The sequence below is a fragment of the Oncorhynchus mykiss genome, chromosome 24, assembly GCF_013265735.2.
Source record: "Oncorhynchus mykiss isolate Arlee chromosome 24, USDA_OmykA_1.1, whole genome shotgun sequence".
NCBI classification, from domain to species: Eukaryota; Metazoa; Chordata; class Actinopteri; order Salmoniformes; family Salmonidae; genus Oncorhynchus; species Oncorhynchus mykiss.
This window is the reverse complement of record NC_048588.1, coordinates 19,750,370-19,774,482: the sequence shown is the minus strand read 5'-3', so window position 1 is coordinate 19,774,482 and position 24,113 is coordinate 19,750,370. Positions and strand designations below refer to the sequence as shown.

The window sequence follows — 24,113 nt, the reverse complement described above, 5'->3', positions numbered from 1 at the left end:
ATTTCCTGAGAGGAATATCAGTGCTTTCCTCCATTCATAAGTTAATCAGAAGCATCTATTGTAGCTATGTATTATGGAGCCATGTTCACAGCAGCCCAGGGCAGTTGTGCTGTTCATCAGAGGGGCTGTTTTCCCTATTGAGATAAGAAATTAAATCTGCAGGAGCAGAGGATGCTGGGTTTGCTGCAGGGTGGCGAGGCAGCAGCTCTGATAATGGAGCCGACTCCCATTGCGCAGGCTGGGATGCAAAAGCTGTGGTTCCAGCCCAACCCTGCCTATGTGAAAAAACACAGTCGTGGTGAAATAGCTGCACTGGACCAGTAAGGGAATGTTGCTGTATGGAACAGAGTTGTGTAGCTCTCTCTGTGTATATGCATGCGTGTGTGCATGCGTGCGTGAGTGTCTGCGTGCATGAGTATGTGCAGGTGTGTCTGTTTAACAAATATATAATTTGAATGGCTTTTAGAAACTGTTAGTGGGAATAAGGACAGGCCATTCCATTATCCTGTTTTCTTTAGTTATTATTATCCTGTTTTCTTTTGTATATCTTCATTCTCAATGCCATGTCTCACTCCTTCCTCCCCGGGCTAGCCTGAACTGCAGTATGTAAATAAGGTGGCTTCAATTTGAAAAGGTGGCACTCACCAGTATTTGTAGTCTCTTCTCAAATGCTTCTCTCAATGATGACTTGAAAGCAGGCTGCAGAGAAAACAAACAGTCACACTTTAATGTGCTGCCACAAATAACATTTGGAGAACAACCCGCCACATGTATTGCTGTCACAATCATAAACAGGGTTCAAATTAAAGTTCCATCTTTAATGCCATCAAACAGGGTTCAGCACAAATGATATGACATTCGTGTTGCTGTAAAACAGTTATAGAGCGCTTCTTTTCAAATCAAATCGTATGAATCTGCAGAAACAAAACCAATACATTTCCACAAGCCTATTTGTTCTTGTTCTAAACATTTGATTTCACTTGAGTGATGTTATTTACCAACTTTCAGCTTTACAAAGAAATGCTTCTGAATCATATTTCTTGGTCACCAGAAGCTAGCCTTTGTGTCTCTCTTTTCAATTTGATTATTAACCATTTGTACAGAATAGTCTGTACTGTGACGCTCTGAGGAAATACAACACGGCAATACGTAAGAACAACTGGTGAATAACCGAAGTGATAGACGTACAGTGTGTCGTGAAAAAAGATCCCAATAATTTATGCTGTTGAACACCTCAGACTTTTCACACAACTGCAAGCGGCACAAACTGCTCTTAAAATATCCATTTATCAAATTTCACCCATCTCCTTTCTCCCTTCTCACCAAGCTGGCTGAGAGGGATCAACGCAGCTATCAAATGCCGTTAATTGAAGGTCCATGAGATGAAGAAAGGAATACTATTTTCCCTACCCGCTTTTACAGAGATAGGGATAACAGTCATTGCACCAATTCTCCTCTGTCAAATGTAAATGCCGCAGCAGCCATCTTGATTATGATCTCCACAGTGGTCCCTTATTGGTACCTGCCATAATAATACATATTCTGTGTCCAATGGAGACAGGTTTACACAGCAAACCTCTGTACTGTAATCATAGTGGGTCCATCACTCAGTACATTGACATTGAGGTGGGCCTTTGAATGTCCTTCAGAAACCCTTGTATCCACAACATTGGTTCACTTTTTAGGGCTTGGGTTCTATTTTGAGATGACATTTATTTCCATTTCATATCGACTCTTTTCTTGACAGTATGTGCATGTGATTCCATCACATAAAATCAGCATGGAAGCTAACATTTTTGTGATTTGTCCAAATCCAGCATGATTTGGCAATTCCTTTGTTGGAAAAGTAACATTTACAGATGCCCATTGGCTAGCATTACCCTGACCTAAGACAGGGATGTGAGAAGTACAATTTCATCCATGCATGCCACACTTCACTGAAATGTCCAACTGCTGTTAATGTTCCCTGAGCCATCCAACAGGAATCGATTGATATTCTTCGCACTGCAAGCATCAGTAGAATCATTCATACCTCAGCTGTAATCTTATATAAAGAGCATGCTAAAACCAACCCTACACATATCACCCCATTCTGGGGTTCGTGTTGAGTGTAGGGACAGTGTGGTGACAGTCATGTGCAACTCTATGAAACATGGTATTGTATGGTATTTCGATAAGAAAGGACTTACAGTATAAGTAAGGCAAGTGATTCAGCATGGTCCAACACATCAGTTATGCTCTGACTCATACACTGCCTCAAATGACTTCTTTTCTGAGGCTGGAGTCAATGACTGATGAAAATAGACAACTTGCATCTTTATGAGCATAACTGGTATGGCTGAAAACATCAGATGTGTTCAGACTCATGCATCGCTTCAAACTATGTCATTTCTGGGACTGGTGTAAAAGGCTGATGATTCATTAGATAAGTAAATCATAGCTGTCTCAGGATGGTGTTTTGTTTCCCTCTCCTTCTACCAGATGTGCCCAGTCTGGGTCCTCTGCCATCATGTGCAACCAATGCAGTCCCTCGGGCAGACAGATACGAAGCTAACGCTTTGTTTGGTGCCGCGCCAAGGACTCAGATTATAGTGCTACAAAAGCAGATGCTTTAAACAAGTATTGAAGGAAATGGGAAGTTGCAGAGGACATTCCTCTTTGGTAATTGCAGGTACTGTATTAGAATATTCAATTGAACTGACTGTATCCCAATAAAGATATTTCAAGTTAATTTCTTCCTCCATTTTAAGGTCCCCTTTCCCCATATTGTAAAAACTGCAGTGATCACATCCTTGTTCAAACACCTTTGAAAATGTTTACTGAAGAGAAAGAACGTGTTACAGTAGAGAGTACATTTCTCTGCAGTCCGTCTCAAACCCCTGTGTGAAAACCTGGGCAAAGAGCTCATATACAATATCTCCTCTATTAGTCAGTCAACCTCACTTGCCACAAGGCTAACACAACATTAAGATGCCAGGGCCCACGCCTCCAACTTAAAGCTTTCTGTAATGAACATATCATATTTGGTCGTGGCCTGTGGTGCCCTGACCTGAACCAGTAAGATAGGGAAGGTTAGGGGGAGTCCAGACCAGCCTATTGATCATATTAAAGAACCTGCACCTCCTCTCTGAAGCACCATACATCTCTCCCTTGATGTGGATCGTTATGGACTGTGAAGTATTCATTTTCATAAACTGAAAAGGGAGAGGCGGCCCTATACTCCCCAATTGTATTTATCATAGGTTTGGCTGTAGGAATGTGCTGCATGCGAAACTCTGAGGTTTGATTGCAGTATTACCGCTGTCGTTTCCAATTTCCTTCACATCGCTGGTTAAAAAACAAAGGCAACGGAGCATGACATGGTTTTCATTAGATACCAGTCAGGAGCGATGCAGTAACGGCCTCCATTGACTGTGATTTAGCTGATAACATATGGATCTCCTAGCAGGCCTCTCCACAGTTGGCACTCTGACCAGGCCCATACCTTCAGGATGGCCAATATGACCTCCAGAGAAAGACAACAACCTAGAGCATCCACTGAGATCGGCCACCAGAGAGAACAATTCAAATATGCATGAGTTCAGACTCTTCGGAGTTATACAGTTCAGCATGAATTGTGCCCTCTATCGTGGAATTTGATTCAATTATCCCTTTTGATTCCTCATCAGAGCGTTATTAGAGTCTAGGCATTGTTTAGAAAATGATGACCCTAGTTAGTACCACTAAGCAGTAACAAAAATATTGCCTTAGAGAATATGATCATATCAGGCATGCTCCAAGAATTTTTGTTGATTATGCGGCTATTTATAAAAAGTTGCCCAACAAATTAGATGTATTTGCAAGTCAGACTTGACCCAAATCATCTCTCACATATACATCAGTCAGTCAGTGAACCAAGTCAAATATGGAATTAGATGAGGTACTCAGTCAGCTCATATGAGTAATGATTATACACAATGCCATTTCACAACTTTGTGCACCAGTAGACACAGAAGTTTCTGGGGCTATATCCGTGAACCTAGGCCTACATTTTTAAAAATGTATTTCACCTTTATTTAACCAGGTAGGCAAGTTGAGAACAAGTTCTCATTTACAATTGCGACCTGGCCAACATGCAGACCACATGTGTGAGAGAGGGAGATCAGAGTTTTCCTCAGTTGTTGATGAGTCAGAGTAGATCAAGTTTGGAGCTGATGATCTGATGCTCTAGTAATAGGCTCTCTCCCCTCCTCTCCCTCCCATTTGCTTCCCATGTGAGCCTGTGATTATGTACACAGTCCTATTTATACGCTCAGCCATGCTCAGCACTTTAACCGGCTCCACATAAATAATCTGTTGGTATGAGAGGAGGGTGTCCATGAAGGATGGATTCTTTTAACACAGCACTTCTAGCTAAACCAACTTCTATAGGCCTACTCTCTCTCTATCTCTCTCGCTCTCTCGCTCTCTCTATCTCTTTCTTCATCCCTTCATCCCTCTTTCTTCATCCATCTCTCTCCCCCTCTCTCTCTTCACCTCTTCATATCTTTCTTCATCTCTATCTCTCTCTTCAACTCTCTCTCTCTCTCTCTCTCCATCTTTCCCTCCTGACTGTAATGTACCAGATAATATCCATGTCATAACAAAGTTGATATTGCTCCTTAATACAAAGTTTAACAATTGCGTGAGAGCATTAATGGATGCTGGTCTGGAGCTGCCAGCCAACACTGGGAGGGCTGTATTGATTGTGTTGAAGTGCCTGGGTTAGGTTTTTGAAGGTATGAAGGTCGTATCAGGGTCAGGGCATTTCCATCTTCACAATGTTGGCTCTATGATCTCACGTCTCAAGCCTCACAACTCTCAGGATTAACTTAGATGGTGCAGGGTATTTTACAGATTGCACTCAGGCCAAAAGCTTTAGAAAACTGCTCAGTTAAAAAATCCCCACCAACTGAATGTGTTACCCACCATCTGACACACTGATGTCGTCTCTCTTTACAGTATTTACCTTTAACGAAATTATTCTGTCAAACTCAGCTTTTATTTACTTTCCTTTGCGTGATTTGATCTACGTTTGCATCTGTTGCATGAAGGAAATAGAATAGAAAACATTTGGCATGTAATATCTAATTCATACACTAAAGTGTAAACGAAACGCTTGGGTTTCCCTCAGCTTTCCAGAACTGTAATAGTTAGCTGGGCTCAGACAGCCTTGCTCAGTCATGCTGGTGGTGCTATGTCATCCAGAACTCTGTGATAGAAACACCACCGGATTCTACATTGATGGCCTCATTTGAACCAAGACCCAAATGTGGAAAGAGCACAACTGTTTGCTTAGCCTCTGAGATGCACTTGGGTCTGAGCGTTGTGTATCCAATTACTTGCCTCAATATCTGCAGGCCTTGGACAAACAATGCTTTTGTGTACAGGGGAAAATAGAAGAAAATGTCAAGAAAATTCTCTTTACCAAATGCCATTGGTGAGCAACTGTATTCAGCTTCGGTTTAAATGTGGGTTGTTATCACATTTACATCACTGCACTGTCTAGCAATAGTAGCCTGTACTAATAACAACAATAACATGATATTACGTAGTACCAGTCCTTTAACAGTAAGTGTGCTGAGACGTCTTGTCCGTTCATGTCAGCATATTGACATTCTAACTGATATTGTAAGGGATTATGTGACTTAAGCCCACATGTTTTGTATGCCTGGAGAAGTGTTCCACTTGGATAGGAACAGATCTCACTGCGCCAGTTATCTCTGTCTGACTACTCACTTCCTCCCACTCAGATTATCCAATGAAAAAAGACAACTTTTGAATGCCTATCCTTAAAAAAGCTCTCTCTATTCCTGTGAATCAGAAATATGCGGCCGTGGATGCTCCAGCCCTTTTATGTCACTCGGGAATCTTTCCACATGTCAGCGAGGATGTGCTGTGAAACATGGATGAGATTTAAGGTGACTGGGTGAGAAAAAACAATGACTGGTGAGAGCTGAGCTGTAAGTCATCAAGGGGGATGTGTATTGTCATCAACAGTAGCTGTAAGTTATGGGAGGGCTTCAGACGGTTTTATATTTAATACTTTCAGTAGTGTTCCGGAATCCTTAAATCCTCTTTGGGATTCAGCCCTTGTGTTGGCTTCAACATTTGATGTGACCCAATGTCTTCCCACAGCTGTCTTTCGGTAGAGAAGGTGCAGATTTCCATTAAGATAGAGAGAGATTCTCTTTCCTACTGCACACAGAAAGAACTTCATATTTTGTCGCCTACTCACAAAGATCTCACTATTTTATATCCATGAAGATGTTTTGGTACTTTTCAAGGACAGAAACACTACAGAGATCATCTGGGTATAGTGGGCAGAGTTATAAAACCGGTCGGATTGATGACGTCCCTCTTCAATCAATACTAGACACACCAGGCAAAGCCGACATCCTTCACACATTTCAGCGGAAACAAGATAAAGAATATAACATTGTGAATCATAATTTGACCTACTTTTTATGCTCGTCATATGGCCAACAGACACTGCTGCCTACAGCTCCAAGGATGAAGACCCATGACTCAGCTTAATAACACGGTCGACATATCACTTACAAACTTATTTCTATGCAATACAGCTGTTGTTCAATGAAGCATTGCAGATGATTAGGTACAGTACACAGGAGAGTTGTTACCGGCAGATTCAAGATGCACTCACATCCTACCATACCCTTGTCTATATACAGTATTATGCCTTGACTCTATTCTTCCGCGCCCAGAAATCTGCTCCTTTTACTCTCTGTTCCTAACGCACGAGACGACCAGTTCTTGTAGCCTTTAGCCGTACCCTTATCCTACTCCTCCTCTGGTGATGTAGAGGTTAACCCAGGCCCTGCAGCCCCCAGCACCACTCCTATTCCCCAGGAGCTCTCATTTGTTGACTTCTGTAACCGTAAAAGCATTGATTTCATGCATGTTAACATTCGAAGCCTCCTCCCTAAGTTTGTTTTATTCACTGCTTTAACACACTCCGCCATCCCTGATGTCGTAGCCGTGTCTGAATCATGGAAGGCTTAGGAAGGCCACCAAAAATCCTGAAATTTCCATCCCTAACTATAATATCTTCTGACAAGATAGAACTTGCAATCTACTGCAGAGTTCTGTCATACAATCCAAGTCTGTGCCCAAACAATTCAAGCTTCTACTTTTAAAAATCTACCTTTCCAGAAACAAGTCTCTCACCATTGCTGCTTGTTATAGACCCCCTTCAGCCCCCAGCTGTGCCCTGGAAACCGTATGTGAATTGATTGCCCCCCATCTATCTTCAGAGTTCGTACTGTTTAGGTGACCAAAACTGGGATATGCATAACTCCTCGATTGTCCTACAATCTAAGCTAGATGCCCTAAATCTCACAGAAATTATCAAGGAACCTACAGGGTACAAACTTAAATCTTCAACTGTATCAATGTCTTAAGGCCTGGATCTTGTGCCCTTTCTGCCCTCCATTTGTTCCTGTGATGTAAATCCTATGGAATGTTTAATGTAGATGGATGATAAATATCAGCTACAGTTTCAAACCAACTTAAGGCACAACATTTCCCACAATAAATTGTAATCTAGCGTCCTGGAATACAATAACATTTGCTAGATGCCAATTCCTTCTTAAAAGATTATTTTGGAACACATTTTGGAAAATATGTACAGCAGTATATGTATAGCATAGCAGCATGTACAGTATAATACATCATTCATCTGTCAATTAAATTCAATTGCCTTCTGAGAAAAAATATATGTTTTCATCTGTTGAGGTGAAGAACCTTTTGTCATTTTGAAATAAATTAGGTTAAGTGTGGTTAGATACAGCCCATTGCACTTCCACTTGTGATTACCACCAACACCCATATGTTGTGTTATTACAGTAAGAAATCTGTGCTATACGGCCTTGAATTATCCTGTTTTTGACCATTGAGAGCAGATCAGCAACAATTTTGAGAGAAAAAAGGGGTTGTTGATTGTTAATGGCCCTGGGAGCAGTGAGAAAGCCAATAATGAAACTGCTTTGTAATGTCCCGTTGCACCATGGGAATGAGGCAGAGAGAGCTGTGAAAGGATTTCTGGTCTGTCAAGGTCAATTGTTCCAGGTTGATTTGATTACGAAGGGGAAAATGAGCTTGACAAAAAGCTATCTTAATAGCTGTGCATCAAATATTATTGTGGGATAGCACCGCTATCTGGAAAACTAACTGGTATCTACAGTAGCCTAGTGTAGAAAATGGATTACGATATATTCATTACAAAAACAGTGAACCGTGTCGTTAAAGTTAACACCCTTGCCCAGAATCCTTGGCACAGATGTAGGGCGTCAGGTTAATATGTGTGAGATCCTTAATTTGAGCTATCCTCCATACTGGGCGCAATGTACACTTTTCAGCCCACCATATACATTACATTCTCTATCAGAATCCTAAGGCTTTAACTGAGGCAGCTTAAATAGGGTGGGATTGAAAACTAATGGAAGGGCTACAGTATTATTTGTCATTACTTTGTCATCATATCCATTTGGATGAGAGACTGTGCAAACTATGTACTGTAACCACGCCAGCTTTATCCCTTATGGGAATAAACAGTGAAATGAGACAGCACATTGAGGCCTGGTCTCAGATTGGAGTCGTTCTAGTTTATCCCATCATATGAACAGGGAAAGGCCAGGGTGGGAAAGGGAAGAAGACTGGGAGATATGCATGCACAGATAATAGATCAGGAGTGGACATTCAGCTATCCATGCAGAAAAAGAGCTGTGTGGAGTGAGCTCCCAGGTTAATGGACTAAGCTGAATGGCGAGCCCCGCTCATTAACCTCACTCTATTATGGAGTAGATGGCCTTTCTGGCCCCGGGGCTCAGGCCATGTGGCTCTGTCCTCCACCCCGCCCAGGCCAGGATCAAGGCCACCGGGCCACCACCCCCCGGAGACCCTGCATGCATGGAGATCCATCTGTGAAGCGCAGATGATGAGAGACTTGAGTCACTCAACACGAAGCCCGTGCCTCACAGATGGATGCCAGATCAAGCAGGATTTGTCTCCATAATGAAAACAGGGTGTTGAGACTTTGTTGTTGGCTGGCTGGTAAAGAGGAACGGGGGTGGAGGGAATGGAGAGGTGGTTTGACAAGTGTGTGATGCAGACTCCTGTGACGGCAGCAACCATCAGAGAGCTGTGGGCTGTCAGAGATTGATAACCCAGACAGCAGGAGAGGTGTGGCATATACTCAGGCCCCTAGCCTGTCACCGGGCCGGATCAGATCCACAGTTCAATGAGGCCCTCTTTACATGACATCTCATATGTAGATTGGGATCTGACACATGAGCATTGCCAGGAATCTATTTTTCATTAAAGGTAGATTCCTGTTTGACATTTCTCTCAACATCATTATCTCTACATTCTTGTTTGTCAGTTGGTTTCTACTACATTCTCAATACAAACATATGCATAAATAAATCCCTTACTTTATTTTGCTCTTACAATTAACATATTGATTTATATATTATCCCCCTAAGGTCGATGTCCACGCCCCTGCGGAAATCTAATTAACATACATTTTCAAATCCCTGAAAAATCGGTCAGTTTAAACTACATATATCCGTCTCAATCCACCGCATGAACTATGTCGCACTTCCCCATCTGTGGTGAAAGGTGACAGAGCTAGAGCAGTGTTTGTCACACCATGAGACATCAGTCTTCTCACAAAATCGTCTGTGCCGTCCGAACGGTTTGGCCTACAAACTATTAGACTCTCACGAAAATTGTTGTGTTCTCCTTTTCGATCTATGACCCCCACAAGAGTCTTGGGATTCATCGGAAGTCAGTACAGCCGATCTGCTGGGGCGTCCGAACAGTTTACGCTACACACTAATATAATAAGGTGAGACACGTACAGTACCAATCAAACGTTTGGACACACCTACTCATTCAAGGGTTTTTCCTTATTATTACTATTTTCTACATTGAAGAATAATAGTGAAGACATCAAACTATGAAATAACACATATGGAGTCATGTTTTAAGCAAAAAAAGTGTTAAACAAATCAAAATATATGTTTATTTGAGATTCTTCAAAGTAGCCACCCTTTGCCTTGATGACAGCTTTGCACACTCTTGGCATTTTCTCAACCTGCTTCATGAGGTAGTCATCTGGAATGCATTTAAATTCCTTCTTAATGCTTTTGAGCCAATCAGTTGTGTTGTGAAATGGTAGTGGTAGTATACAGAAGATGGCCTATTTGGTAAAAGACCAAGTCCATATTATGGCAAGAACAGCTCAAATAAGCAAATAGAAATGACAGTCGGAACATTTCAAGAACTATGAACTTTTGCCTGCCCTTGACCTGCCTCTTGCCTGCCCCTTGTTGTTCAATAAGTATCAGAGACTTACTTGAACCATCTGCCTCCTGTGTCTGCATCTGGGACTCGCCCTGTGTTGTTATAGTACGAACTGGCCATGACTGACCCAGCAGACTCGGACCATCTCCGCAGCACTGTTTCCCTGCATGGATCCACCATTGAATGACATAAGGAGCTACTCCAGAACCTTGTTGAAGGGCTCCATTCACTGGGGGAATGCCACGACCAGCGGTACAAGACGTTACTGGAGCAATTCTGTGGATTATCTTACAGGCAGCATACCACAACGGTACGGGTTGGTACAACCCAGTGGTGGGGCGTTTCTTTCTCAGTGCTCCCTCGTTTTTGAGCTGCAGCCATCTTCGTTGCCTTCGGATCGATCGAATATAGCGTATCTGATTACGCTAATGTCTGGAAGGGCGCTCTCCTGGGCGACTGCAGTTTGGGAGCAAGAATCCCGAGCTCGCAGCTCAGGAGTTACCTTTGGACCTCGATCCCCTCATTGCCCTAACCATTAGGATTGATGGGTGTCTATGGGAACGCAGGAGTGAGAGGAGGTCGGGTCTCGGTCACACTCGTTCATCCACTGCTCCCTGCTCACCTCCGAAGAAGTCCAGAAGTCCCCGATGTCTGCATGTTCGAGAGGAGCCAAAGCCACCCGAGTTCCCTTGGGAATCATCAGGGACGGGTGACTCGTTTACTCTGGAGCCTATGCAACTAGGCAGAGCTAGATTATCGCCTAAGGAGCGTTCACGAAGGCTGAGCTCCATCTGTTGTCTGTATTGTGGTGATGTAGGGCATTACATAGCCACCTGCCAGTCAAAAGACCAGGCTCATCAGTAGGAACGAGTACGCTGGTGGTCCAGACTGGGAATTTTCTTACTCCCATTACCCGTACTCCCCACACAACTCCTCTCCATTCCCATGGACGCCAGAGCAATGGGCGGCCACTCCATTGGAAGGGGCACGCACAGCCCAGGTCCCATTAACCTGCGGGTATCAGGCAATCACAGTCCACACAGCTTCTCCTCATCAAATCCCACCACATCCCGGTTGTTTTGGGATTCTCATGGCTCCAGAAGCACAACCCTGTTATTTACTGAACCATGGGTTCAATCCTGGGTTGGAGCCCGTTTTGCCACTCACATTGCCTTAAGGCGGCGCAGCATCCCCCAGGACGTCCTCCTCCAGGTTTAAGTACAGCATCGGATCTCTCTGCTGTTCCTGCAGAGTACCATGACCTCCTGGAGGTTTTCAGCAAGGCTTGTGCTATCTCTCTTCCTCTGCATCGTCCTTACGACTGTGCTACTGACCTCCTCCCGGGCACCACACCACCTCAAGGCCGGCTATATTCCCTGTCTGGTCCTGAGACCAAGGCCATGGAGGACATTGAGGACATTGGCTGCCGGGAGCATTCGCACTTCTGCCTCCCCTGCAGGCGGAGGGTTCTTCTTTGTGGAGAAGGACAAGACCCTGCGTCCATGTATCAACTACCGGGGCCTCTATGACATCACGGTTAAGAATCATTACCCCCTGCCACTCATTTCCTCTGGTATCAAACCTCTCCAGGGGGTAACCATGTTTTCCAATACTTTCAGAATGCCTACCACCTTATTTGGATACGTGAGGGAGACGAGTGGAAGACGGCCTTCAAAACTGCCAGTGGACATTACGAGTACCTGGTCATGCCGTTTGGGCTTACCAATGCTCCCACTGTTTTCCAGGCCCTGGTAGACAATGTGCTCCGGGACATGTTGAATCGTTTTGTATTTGTCTACCTGTTTTCTCCCGTTCTGTCCAAGAACACGCTCTCCATGTCATTCAGCGCCTCCTGGAGAATCAGTTGTTTGTGAAAGCAGAGAAGTATGATTTTCACCTCTCTAATATCTCCTTTCTGGGATACGTCATCACTGAAGGGAATGTCCAGATGGATCCTGTAAAGGTGATGGCGGTGGTGGATTGGCCCCAACACACATTTGCACTCACCTCTCCCAAGGTACCGTTGACATGGTCCCCAGCTGTTGACAGGGTATTTGTGGACCTTAAGCAATGGTTCACTACAGCCCCCATCCTCGTCCATCCGGAGCTGGTCCGTCAGTTTGTGGTTGAGGTTGATGCTTCTGACGTGGGAGTGGGGGCCATCCTGTCAAAGCGGTCTGTCCAGGACCAAAGGCTTCATCCCTGTGCCTTCCTGTCCCATCGTCTCAACTCAGCGGAAAGGAACTATGATGTTGGAAACCGGGAACTTCTGGCGATTAAGATGGTGCTGGAGGAGTGGAGGCACAGGCTGGAAGGGGCGGAACATCCATTTTTGGTGAGGACTGACCATTAGAATTTATAATACCTCTGCATAGCCAAGTGCCTTAACTTCTTGGTCACAGGGTGGGGACAGGGTGTATTTTCACGTCCGGATGAAATGCATGCCCAAATTAAACTGCCTGCTACTCATCCTCAGAAGATAAGATATGCATATTATTAGTATGTATTTGGATAGAAAACACTCGGAAGTTTCTAAAACTGTTTGAATCATGTCTGTGAGTATAACTTATTTAGCAGGCGAAACCCTGAGGACAAACCATTCAGATTTTCTTTTGAGGTCACTCTCTTTTCAATGGGTTTTCATTGGGAATCCAGATTTTGTCTTGCAGTTCCTATCGCTTCCACTGGATGTCAACAGTCTTTACAAATTGGTTGAGGTTATTCCTTTGTGTAATGAAGAAGTACGGCCATCTTGAACGAGGGTCACTTGATGTTTACTGTTAGATAGAGGCGCATGACCAGAAAGCTAACTACAGTTTGTTTTCTTCATGTATTGAACACAGATCATCCCATCTTCCAAATAAATGGACATTTTGGATATATATCGAAATAATCGAACAAAATGACCATTTGTGATGTTTATGGGACATATTGGATTGCCAACAAAAGAAGCTTGTCAAAGGTAAATCATGAATTATATTTTTATTTCTGCGTTTTGTGTCGCGCCTGCAGGGTTGAAATATGGTTTCTCTCTTTGTTTACGGAGGTGCTATCCTCAGATAATAGCATTGTTTGCTTTCGCCAAAAAGCCTTTTTGAAATCTGATATGTTGGCTGGATTCACAGCAAGTGTAGCTTTAATTTGCTATCTTGCATGTGCGATTTAATGAAAGTTTTATTTTTATAGTAATTTATTTGAATTTTGCACTCTGCATTATCCCTGAGAGGTTAACTCTATGCAGGCCCGTTGGGCCCTGTTATTTACCAGGTTCAACTTCACCATCTCCTACAGCCCAGGGTCGAAAAATGTGAAGTCGGAGGCCCTCTCTCACCTGTACAGTTCTGCTGCCACACCCTCTGAATCTGAGCCCATCCTCCCTACCTCATGTCTTGTGGCTTCAGTTGTCTGTGGTATTGAGGCCCTGGTCTGCGAGGCACAACATTCCTAGACAGACCTTGGGGAGGGCCCGGCTAACCGGATGTTCATCCCTGATTCGGCCCGGTCTCGGGGCCTTCCTCTCACAACGCTTCTGGTAGCCCACTCTGGTTCCGGACGTCACAGCCTTCGTCACGGCATGCACGGTGTGTGCTCAAAACAAGACTCTGGTGGCAAGCTCCGTCTGGCCTCCTTCAGCCACTCCCTGTTCTTCATCACCCCTTGGTCCCATATTTCCCTGGATTTTGTCTCTGGGCTCCTTCCGTTAGATGGCAACACCACCATCCTTACGGTGGTGGACAGGTTCTCTAACGTCTCCCATTTCATCCCTCTCCCCAAGTTACCATCAGCCAAGGAGACGGCCCAGCTCATGGTGCAGCACGTCTTCCGAATCCGTGGACTCCCAGTCAACATTGTCTCTGATCACGGTCCTCAGTTCTCGTCCCAATTCTGGAAGGCGTTCTGCACCCTTATTGGGTCGTCAGCCAGCCTGTCCTTCGGGTTTCATCCCCAGTCCAGACTGCCACTGTCGGCGTACCTGGAAAAGAGCTTGTTGGCTCTTCTCAAGACCACCTCCAGGTCCCGTCAACAAGCGGACCGCCACCGGACTCCAGTTCCCCACTATCATCCTAGGCAGGGTATGGCTGTCTTTATGGGACCTGCCCCTCCGGGTGGAGTCCCGCAAACTTTACCCCCTGGTCCTGTCCCCATCTCCAGATCTCTTTCTCCATCTCTTACTCCCACTGTTGTTTGTCTGCTGTTACCCTGTACCCTCTGTATACACCCTACTTTTCATGTGTCTAGGATTAAGCCCTTGTCTCACAGCTCTTTGTCTTCTGTTTCTAGGCCCACCCCTCCCCCCCTCCTCCCCGGGTCATCGATGACCATCCTCATCGCCGACTTTCACCGCCGGCAGTGAATTGCTGCAAAGAAACCACTACTAAAGGACACCAATAAGAAGAAGAGACTTGCTTGGGCTAAGAAACATGAGAAATGGACATTAGGCCGGTGCAAATCTGTCCTTTATTCTGATGAATCTGAGATTTTGAGATTTGAGATTTTTTTTGGGCTACTTTGAAGAATAAAATATTAAATATATTTAATTTCTTTAACACTTTTTTGGTTACTACATGATTCCATATGTGTTATTTCATAGTGTTGATGTATTCACTATTATTCTGCAATGTAAAATAGTAAAAAAAAATACAAATAAAATGTTTAATCAAATCATATTTTTGTTCATACTTCAAGGGGTGTTAAAATTTCAAATCAAATTGCAAAATTATCCTTGATATGACCTTCTTAAAACAATTCCATATAGCTTAGTAGAACACCCACCCCCTCCCCCAGCTTAGACAGGGCTTGGACTCTTATGGGTAAAGGTAATTACAGGATATTTTCTGACATATTTTTACTTTACATAAGGGAGCTAGGGGCCTCATTAAGGAGATTGCAGGCTGTCTGGGCAAACAACATGAAGCTTGTCACATTCTGCTGACAACAATGTCCATTCTGACAGCGCTGTGGGGGAACTCAACCATATACCGTATGGGTCGTTCTACAGTAGTAAAAATACATTTCTGTAAATTGGGCATTGGAAAAAAAACCATTTGTATCATATTTCTCCCCAACTTTCAGGACGCATGTCTTCCAACATAATGGAAGTCAGGTAGACATATACACCACACTTTCCCACTGGGCACTGCTCAATCAATGTTGCTTCAACATAATTTGTCATTGTATTGTGACATGGAATCTACATGGAAAATACATTGGATTTGAAAAAAGTAATCAACATAAACTGTTGTTTAGATGGTAAACATTTTACCACAGGATCATTTCATCACAGTAACCAGTTTTCAACACAGACAAACCATGCATAATATGTTGAATTTTTACCAACGTCAGATCTTCAACGTTATATCCATTATCAGAAAAAATAGCTATAGGCTAGGCAGCAACTCTTACTGGAGATTTAATCTATCTACAGATATCCAATTGGTCTCCCAACCAGGGTTTTAACCAAGTCCAACCCTGCTTAGCTTTGATATTTGTCATTGAATACTACCAATGTTCTATTGTGAGAATGGTTATTGAGAGATTTCTTAATAAATAAATAGATTCACAGTTGCCAAGTCATTCCAAAGGGTAGGTTTAACAGAGCAAATGAAATGTCACTATACTTTATCACTCACATATCATCAATTATACTATTCAGGCCTATATAGAATTTGCAAAGTCATCAACAGCTATTGTTATAAATTCAACCCAGGGTTTAACAAAAAATAGACAATACATATAAGCCTAGAGTTTCAAGCTTTGGTTGATTTCTAATGTAATCGTCAAGTTAATCATTAATATGTTCGATTCACGTCTCCATCTCAACCAAATAAAAAAAATAGAACAAAATCAAATCAAACTTCAAATGCACTTCAAGTTTGATTTGATTTAGTCCTATTCCTAAACTTCGATTTTTGGTTGAGATGGATAGAATCCAGTGGCACAAAAGATGTCCTTCGAATGTGGATATTTGGTTGTGTTGACAACCAAACACAACTCAATATCACTTTTGCAATACAGTAATTAGCGTAATAACTTGTCAACAAGTTAACAAATTATATTTTGGATTCACATCTCCAACAATTTTTGGGGCAAATCCAATACAACACATTACTGTGTACCACTCTCCATATTTTCAAGCATAGTGGTGGCTGTATCATGTTATGGGTATGCTTGTAATCATTAAGGACTGGAGAGTTTGTCAGGATAAAAGATAAATGTAATGGAGCTAAGCACAGGCAAAATTCAAGCGGAAAACCTGATTCAGTCTGCTTTCCACCAGACACTGGGAAAGGAATTCACCATTCAGCAGGACAATAACCTAAAGCACAAGGCCAAATCTACACTGGAGTCACTTACCAAGAAGACAGTGAATGTTCCTGAGTTGCCGAGTTACAGTTTTGACTTAAATCTACTTGAAAATCTATGGCAAGACCTGAAAATGTTTAATGAACAACCAATTTGACAGAGCTTGAAGAATTTTGAAAAAATGTTGCACAATCCAGGTGTGGAAAGCTCTTAGAGACTTACCCAGAAAGACTTGCAGCTTTAATCGCTGCCAAAGGTGATTCTACAGTATTGACTCTGTTTTTCACTTTCAATAAGTTTGTAAAAACATCTAAAAACATGTTTTTACTTTATCATTATGGGGTGTTGTGTGTAGATTGATGAGAAAAAAATACACATAGAAAATATACATTTTTAGTTCAGGCTGTAACACAACAAAATGTGGAATAAGTCAAAGGGTATGAATGCTTTATGGAGGTACTGTATAGACAGGTGTGTGCATTTCCAAATCAGGTCCAATCAATTTAATTTATCACAGGTGGACTCCGATCAAGATGTTGAAACATCTCAAGGATGATCAATGGAAATAGGATGCACCTGAGCTTAAATTCTCATATCAAAGAGTCTGAATACTTATGCAAATAAGTTATTTAAGTTTTTTATTTTTAATACATTTGCAAACATTTCTAAAAACCTGCTTTCACTTTGTCATTATGTTGTACTGTGTAGATTGATGAGGAAATGTTTTTATTTCATCCATTTTAGAATAAGACTGTAATGTAACAAAATGTGGAAAAGGGGAAGGGGTCTGGAGAATTTCCGAATGCACAGTAGGTGTATAAACAATGACTTTGTACTATATTTATTCAACAATATGTTTGTCTTGGATTGAATTAGAACATATGGCACTGGAGGAGATGGCTGCAGTTTTACAGGCTCCTAACCAATTGTGCTATAGGGAGGAGGTAAGAGACCTGGCCATGCGGTGCCAGGACATCAACGTCTCCCTCAACATGATCAAGACAAAGGAGATGATTGTGGACTACAGGAAAAAAAGGACAGAGCACGCCCCCATTCTCATCGACGGGGCTACAGTAGAGCAGGTTGAGAGCTTCAACTTCCTTGGTGTCCACATCACCAAAAAACGAACATTGTCCAAGCACACCATGACAGTTGTGAAGCAGGCACGACAAAACCTATTTCCTCTCAGGAGACTGAAAAGATTTGGCATAGGTCCTCAGATCCTCAAAAGGTTCTACAGCTGCACCATCAGGAGCATCCTGACTGGTTGCATCACTGCCTGGTATGGCAACTGCTCGCCTCCGACCGCAAGGCACTACAGAGGGTAGTGCGAACGGCCTAGTACATCACTGGGGCCAAGCTTCCTGCCATCCAGGACCTCTATACCAGGCGGTGTCAGAGGAAGGCCCTAAAAATTGTCAAAGACCCCAGCCACCCTAGTCATAGACTGTTCTCTCTGCTACCACACGGCAAGCGGTACCGGAGCGCCAAGTTCAGGTCCAAGAGACTTCTAAACAGCTTCTACCCCCAAGCCATAAGACTCCTGAACATCTAGTCAAATGGCTACCCAGACTATTTGCATTGCCCCCCCCCCTACTGCTGGTCTTTATTTACTTATTACTTTTATCTCTTATTCTTATCCATATTTTTTTAGACTGCACTGTTGGTTAGGAGCTCCTAAGTAAGCATTTCACTGTAAGGTCTACCTATTGTATTTGGCGCATGTGACAAATACAATTTGACTAATACAATTTGATTTGATATGTGTGTATTTTTTCTCGTTATTTGTAACTTATTTTGTACATAATGTTTCTGCCACCGTTTTTTATGACCCAAAAAGCGCTCCTGGATATCAGGACAGCAATTACTCACCTCGTACTGGATGAAGATTTATTCTTTAACGAGTCAGACACGAAGGATTTACTTCAGACACCCGACAAGGCCCAAATCCCCATCATTCGCATGTAGAAGAGACCAAAATATCAAGGACGTAGGTCAGGGTGCCTTGTAAGGATCCGACAGCGAGTGAGTAATCCCCCTCTACCATCAGTCCTATTAACCAACATGCAATCATTGGATAACAAAATGGATGAGCTCCGATCAAGACAATCCTACCAACGGGACATTAAAAACTCTCATATCTTATGTTTCACCGAGTCATGGCTGAACGACAACATGGATAACATTCAGCTGGCTGGGTTTTTGGTCCATCATCAAGATAGAACAGCTGCCTCTGGTAAGACAAGGGGTGGCGGTCTATGTCTATTTGTAAATAACAGCTGGTGCACGAAATCTAATATTAAGGAAGTCTAGGTTTTGCTCACCTGAGGTAGAGTATTTCATGATAAGCTGTAGAACACACTATGTACCAGGAGAGTTTTCATCTATATTTTTTGTAGCTGTCTATTTACCACCACAAACCAATGCTGGCAGTAAGACGGCACTCAACGAGCTGTATAAGGCCATAAGCAAACAAGAAAATGCTAATACTGAGGCGGCACTCCTATTGGCCGGTGACTTTAATGCAGGTAAACTTAAATCTGTTTCACCTCATTTCTACTCTTCGTAGCCGATGTGAGTAAGACCTTTAAACAGGTCAACATTCACAAGGCCTCAGGGCCAGGTGGATTACCAGGACGTGTACTCTGAGCATGCGCTGACTAACTAGTAAGTGTCTTCATTGACATTTTAAACCTGTCCCTGACCGAGTCTGTAATACCAACAAATATTTTAAGCAGACCACCAAAGTCCCTGTCCCCAAGAACACAAAGGTAACCTGCCTAAATGACTACCGACACATAGCACTCACATCTGTAGCCATGAAGTGCTTTGAAAGGCTGGTCATGGCTTACATCAACACCATTGTCCCAGAAACCCTAGACCCTCTCCAATTTGCATACCACCCCAACAGATGCACAGATGATGCAATCTCTATTGCACTCCACACTGCTTTTTCCCACCTGGACAAAAGGAACACCTACGTGAGAATGCTATTCATCGACTACAGCTCAGTGTTCCAGACCATAGTACCCTCAAAGCTAAGGACCCTGAGACTAAACATCTCCCTCTGCAACTGGATCCTGGAATTCCTGACGGTCTGCCCCCAGGTGGTAGGTAACTACACATCTGCCATGCTGATCCTCAACACGGGGGGCCCTCGTGGGTGCATGCTCAGTTCCCTCCTGTACTCCCTGTTCACCCATGACTGCATGGCCAAGTACAACTCTAACACCATGATTGCGTTTGCAGATGACACAACAATGTCTGATCATCAGGAGACAGCCTATAGGGAGGAGATCAGAGACCTGGCAGTGTGGTGCCGGGATAACAACCTCTCCTTCAACGTGATCAAGACAAAGGAGATGATTGTGGACTACAGGAAAAGGAGGACCGAGTACGGCCCCATTCTCATCGATAGGGCTGTAGTTGAGCAGGTTGAGAGCTTGAAGTTCCTTGGTGTCCACATCACCAGGTCCAAGCACACCATGACAGTTGTGAAGCGGGCAGGACAAAACCTATTCCCCCTCAGGAGACTGAAAAGATTTGGCATGGGTCCTCAGATCCTCAAAAAATTCTACAGCTGCACTATCGAGAGCATCCTGACTGGTTGCATCACCACCTGGTATGGCAACCGCTTTTCCTCTGACCGCAAGGCACTACAGAATGTAGTGCGTGCCGCCCAGTACATCACTGGGGCCAAGCTTCCTGCTATCCAGGACCTCTATACCAGGCAGTGTCAGAGGAAGGCCCTAGTCATAGACTGTTCTCTCTGGTACCACCGGAGCGCCAAGTTTAGGTCCAAAAGGCTTCTTAACAGCTTCTACCCCCAAGCCATAAGACTCCTGAACAGCTAATGAAATGGCTACACAGACTATTTGCATTGGTACCCCACACCCATTTTTACGCTGCTGCTACTCTTGGTTTATTATTCATGCATAGTCACTTTACCTCTACCTACATGTACCCTGTACATATTACCTCAATTACCTAGACTAACCTGTGCCCCTGCACATTCACTCTGTACTGGTACCCCCTGTATATAGCCTCGCTACAGTTATTTTGCTGCTGCTGTTAAATTATTTGTTATTTTTCTTTTTCCTTCTTTTTTCTTCTTATTTTATTTAATGTATTTTTTACTTCAGTATATTTTAGTAAATACTTTCTTAACACTTTTAAAAAAAACTGCATGGTTAGTTAATGGCTTGTAAGTAAGCATTTCACTGAAAGGTCTACACACTGTAAGGTCTACACTATTACGTAAATAAAAGTCCTAAGTTTTAAACTTTTTTTTGTTGTAAAAAATTAGAGGGGTGGTACAGCAATTTACACCACTTCTGTGGGAGAAGGGGGCTAGGCCACACTGGGCCGCTCTGGGCTGTGCAGCCTGGGAGGGGGCATTAAGTAAGATAAGACAAAACTATATAGTGAATTATCTGGTACTTGCTGCAATGGTGGCTGAGAATCTGCTTTACTGTCTGACCTATGCTTTGAACTGGACAGCACACAGAGTTAATTCTGATTATTTGATGTATTCCTCTAGAAGGATAGCTGCAGGAGCTTATCCTCCCTCCCTGATAAATGACTTGAACGTTTCAACCCTGAATGGACTTCAGTACTTTATAAATCTTACTATTTTCCAAGATGTGTTGTTGTTGTTTTTCCTCCCCATAATGCCTCCAAGAAACTTCTGGAAAATTGCCAAGATTTGACTATATTGTGTGTTTTGTTTGATGATTTTATTGCTCATAGCTGAGGGCTCACTTCCCACCCACCACTGCACCACACCTACAATACATGTTCAGGAGGACTGCTCATTTCTATGAATGCAGCTACAGTACTGAGACTTATGAAATACAGCCCAGTTGCTCTTTTCAGGAAATGTTCTCATATAGAAAGCTACTGTATATGATTACTACTGTAAATTATACTGCTACTATATCTATTGACAAGTAATCAAAGCCTTTCACTAGTCAATCACATATGTTACATCAATCAGTCAATCATTGTACAATGCGAACATATACAGTAGGCGCCAAAAAATATATTTGTTTCCATTTGAAAATAGAGAAGATAAAGGTGATTTTAAGGTGTGACCGTGGCATCAATACCCTGTATTCTCATATCTCAAGGGATGGCTAGACAGTCTCACTTTGAATTTATATCCCAAGACTACTTTGTCTCCCTGTAGAATATAAAAGGGAGGCATCTGTCTACCACAGAAGCCAGATTCTATGCCACAATAAGACAAAGGTGTCAAAATGCTTGGGACTACGTGGACCCTCTGAATGAGACCACCCCAGTCTCTGATTGCCTGAGTTCAATTTGAGATTCTATGCCGAATTCACCACTGCACTCAAGCTTTTCAAAGAGAGATGGAATCTGTATTATTTGTGGACATTTGAATACAACCTGAACACAAAGGAAGTACTCACTAATGAAATGTTTTGGAGGAGAGGAGTAAGCCACAAATAGTTTTTACTAGATACTAGATACTACAGTGCCTTGCGAAAGTATTCGGCCCCCTTGAACTTTGCGACCTTTTGCCACATTTCAGGCTTCAAACATAAAGATATAAAACTGTATTTTTTTGTGAAGAATCAACAACAAGTGGGACACAATCATGAAGTGGAACGACATTTATTGGATATTTCAAACTTTTTTAACAAGTCAAAAACTGAAAAATTGGGCGTGCAAAATTATTCAGCCCCCTTAAGTTAATACTTTGTAGCGCCACCTTTTGCTGCGATTACAGCTGTAAGTTGCTTGGGGTATGTCTCTATCAGTTTTGCACATCGAGAGACTGACATTTTTTCCCATTCCTCCTTGCAAAACAGCTCGAGCTCAGTGAGGTTGGATGGAGAGCATTTGTGAACAGCAGTTTTCAGTTCTTTCCACAGATTCTCGATTGGATTCAGGTCTGGACTGTTACCATTGTAACACCTGGATATGTTTATTTTTGAACCATTCCATTGTAGATTTTGCTTTATGTTTTGGATCATTGTCTTGTTGGAAGACAAATCTCCGTCCCAGTCTCAGGTCTTTTGCAGACTCCATCAGGTTTTCTTCCAGAATGGTCCTGTATTTGGCTCCATCCATCTTCCCATCAATTTTAACCATCTTCCCTGTCCCTGCTGAAGAAAAGCAGGCCCAAACCATGATGCTGCCACCACCATGTTTGACAGTGGGGATGGTGTGTTCAGCTGTGTTGCTTTTACGCCAAACATAATGTTTTGCATTGTTGCCAAAAAGTTCAATTTTGGTTTCATCTGACCAGAGCACCTTCTTCCACATGTTTGGTGTGTCTCCCAGGTGGCTTGTGGCAAACTTTAAACAACACTTTTTATGGATATCTTTAAGAAATGGCTTTCTTCTTGCCACTCTTCCATAAAGGCCAGATTTGTGCAATATACGACTGATTGTTGTCCTATGGACAGAGTCTCCCACCTCAGCTGTAGATCTCTGCAGTTCATCCAGAGTGATCATGGGCCTCTTGGCTGCATCTCTGATCAGTCTTCTCCTTGTATGAGCTGAAAGTTTAGAGGGACGGCCAGGTCTTGGTAGATTTGCAGTGGTCTGATACTCCTTCCATTTCAATATTATCGCTTGCACAGTGCTCCTTGGGATGTTTAAAGCTTGGGCAATCTTTTTGTATCCAAATCCGGCTTTAAACTTCTTCACAACAGTATCTCGGACCTGCCTGGTGTGTTCCTTGTTCTTGATGATGCTCTCTGCGCTTTTAACGGACCTCTGAGACTATCACAGTGCAGGTGCATTTATACGGAGACTTGATTACACACAGGTGGATTGTATTTATCATCATTAGTCATTTAGGTCAACACTGGATCATTCAGAGATCCTCACTGAACTTCTGGAGAGAGTTTGCTGCGCTGAAAGTAAAGGGGCTGAATAATTTTGCACGCCCAATTTTTCAGTTTTTGTTTTGTTAAAAAAGTTTGAAATATCCAATAAATGTCGTTCCACTTCATGATTGTGTCCCAGTTGTTGTTGATTCTTCACAAAAAAATACAGTTTTATATCTTTATGTTTGAAGCCTGAAATGTGGCAAAAGGTCGCAAAGTTCAAGGGGGCCGAATACTTTCGCAAGGCACTGTATGTTTCGACCTCTGTCCAAATTAATATAGTCGGTCCACAGTTGGTTCACAATTGGTTTTGGTATTTTAACCTGCTTGTCATGAGCGTGCCTGGTGGGGAGAGACAAAATCAATATGTGTACGATGGCGGACGCGCGAGCGTCCGATGGCGGTTTGGCAGTTTGGTCATCGTGTTAGTGATGTGAAAGCCATAGAACTTAAAGCTCTCGATCTGTTCCACTACAGCCCTGTCGATGTGAATGGGGGCATGCTCGGCCCTCTGGTTCCTGTAGTCCATGATCAGCTCTTTTGTCAGGTCTCTGACCTCCTCCCTATAGGCTGTCTCATCGTCACTGGTGATGAGGCCTACCACTG

General features: G+C 43.0%; 1 protein-coding gene across 4 annotated transcripts in view; it reads right to left on the bottom strand.

Moving 5' to 3' along the window:
* The window catches only part of LOC110503363 (leucine-rich repeat and fibronectin type III domain-containing protein 1-like), a 150,785-nt gene that overhangs the window by 85,641 nt on the left and 41,031 nt on the right, over positions 1–24,113 (bottom strand). For all 4 annotated transcript variants that reach the window (XM_036961215.1, XM_036961216.1, XM_036961214.1 and 1 more), the window contains one exon: positions 646–699. The gene's annotated coding sequence lies outside the window, so the exon portion shown is untranslated. The remainder of the gene's footprint in view (positions 1–645; positions 700–24,113) is intronic.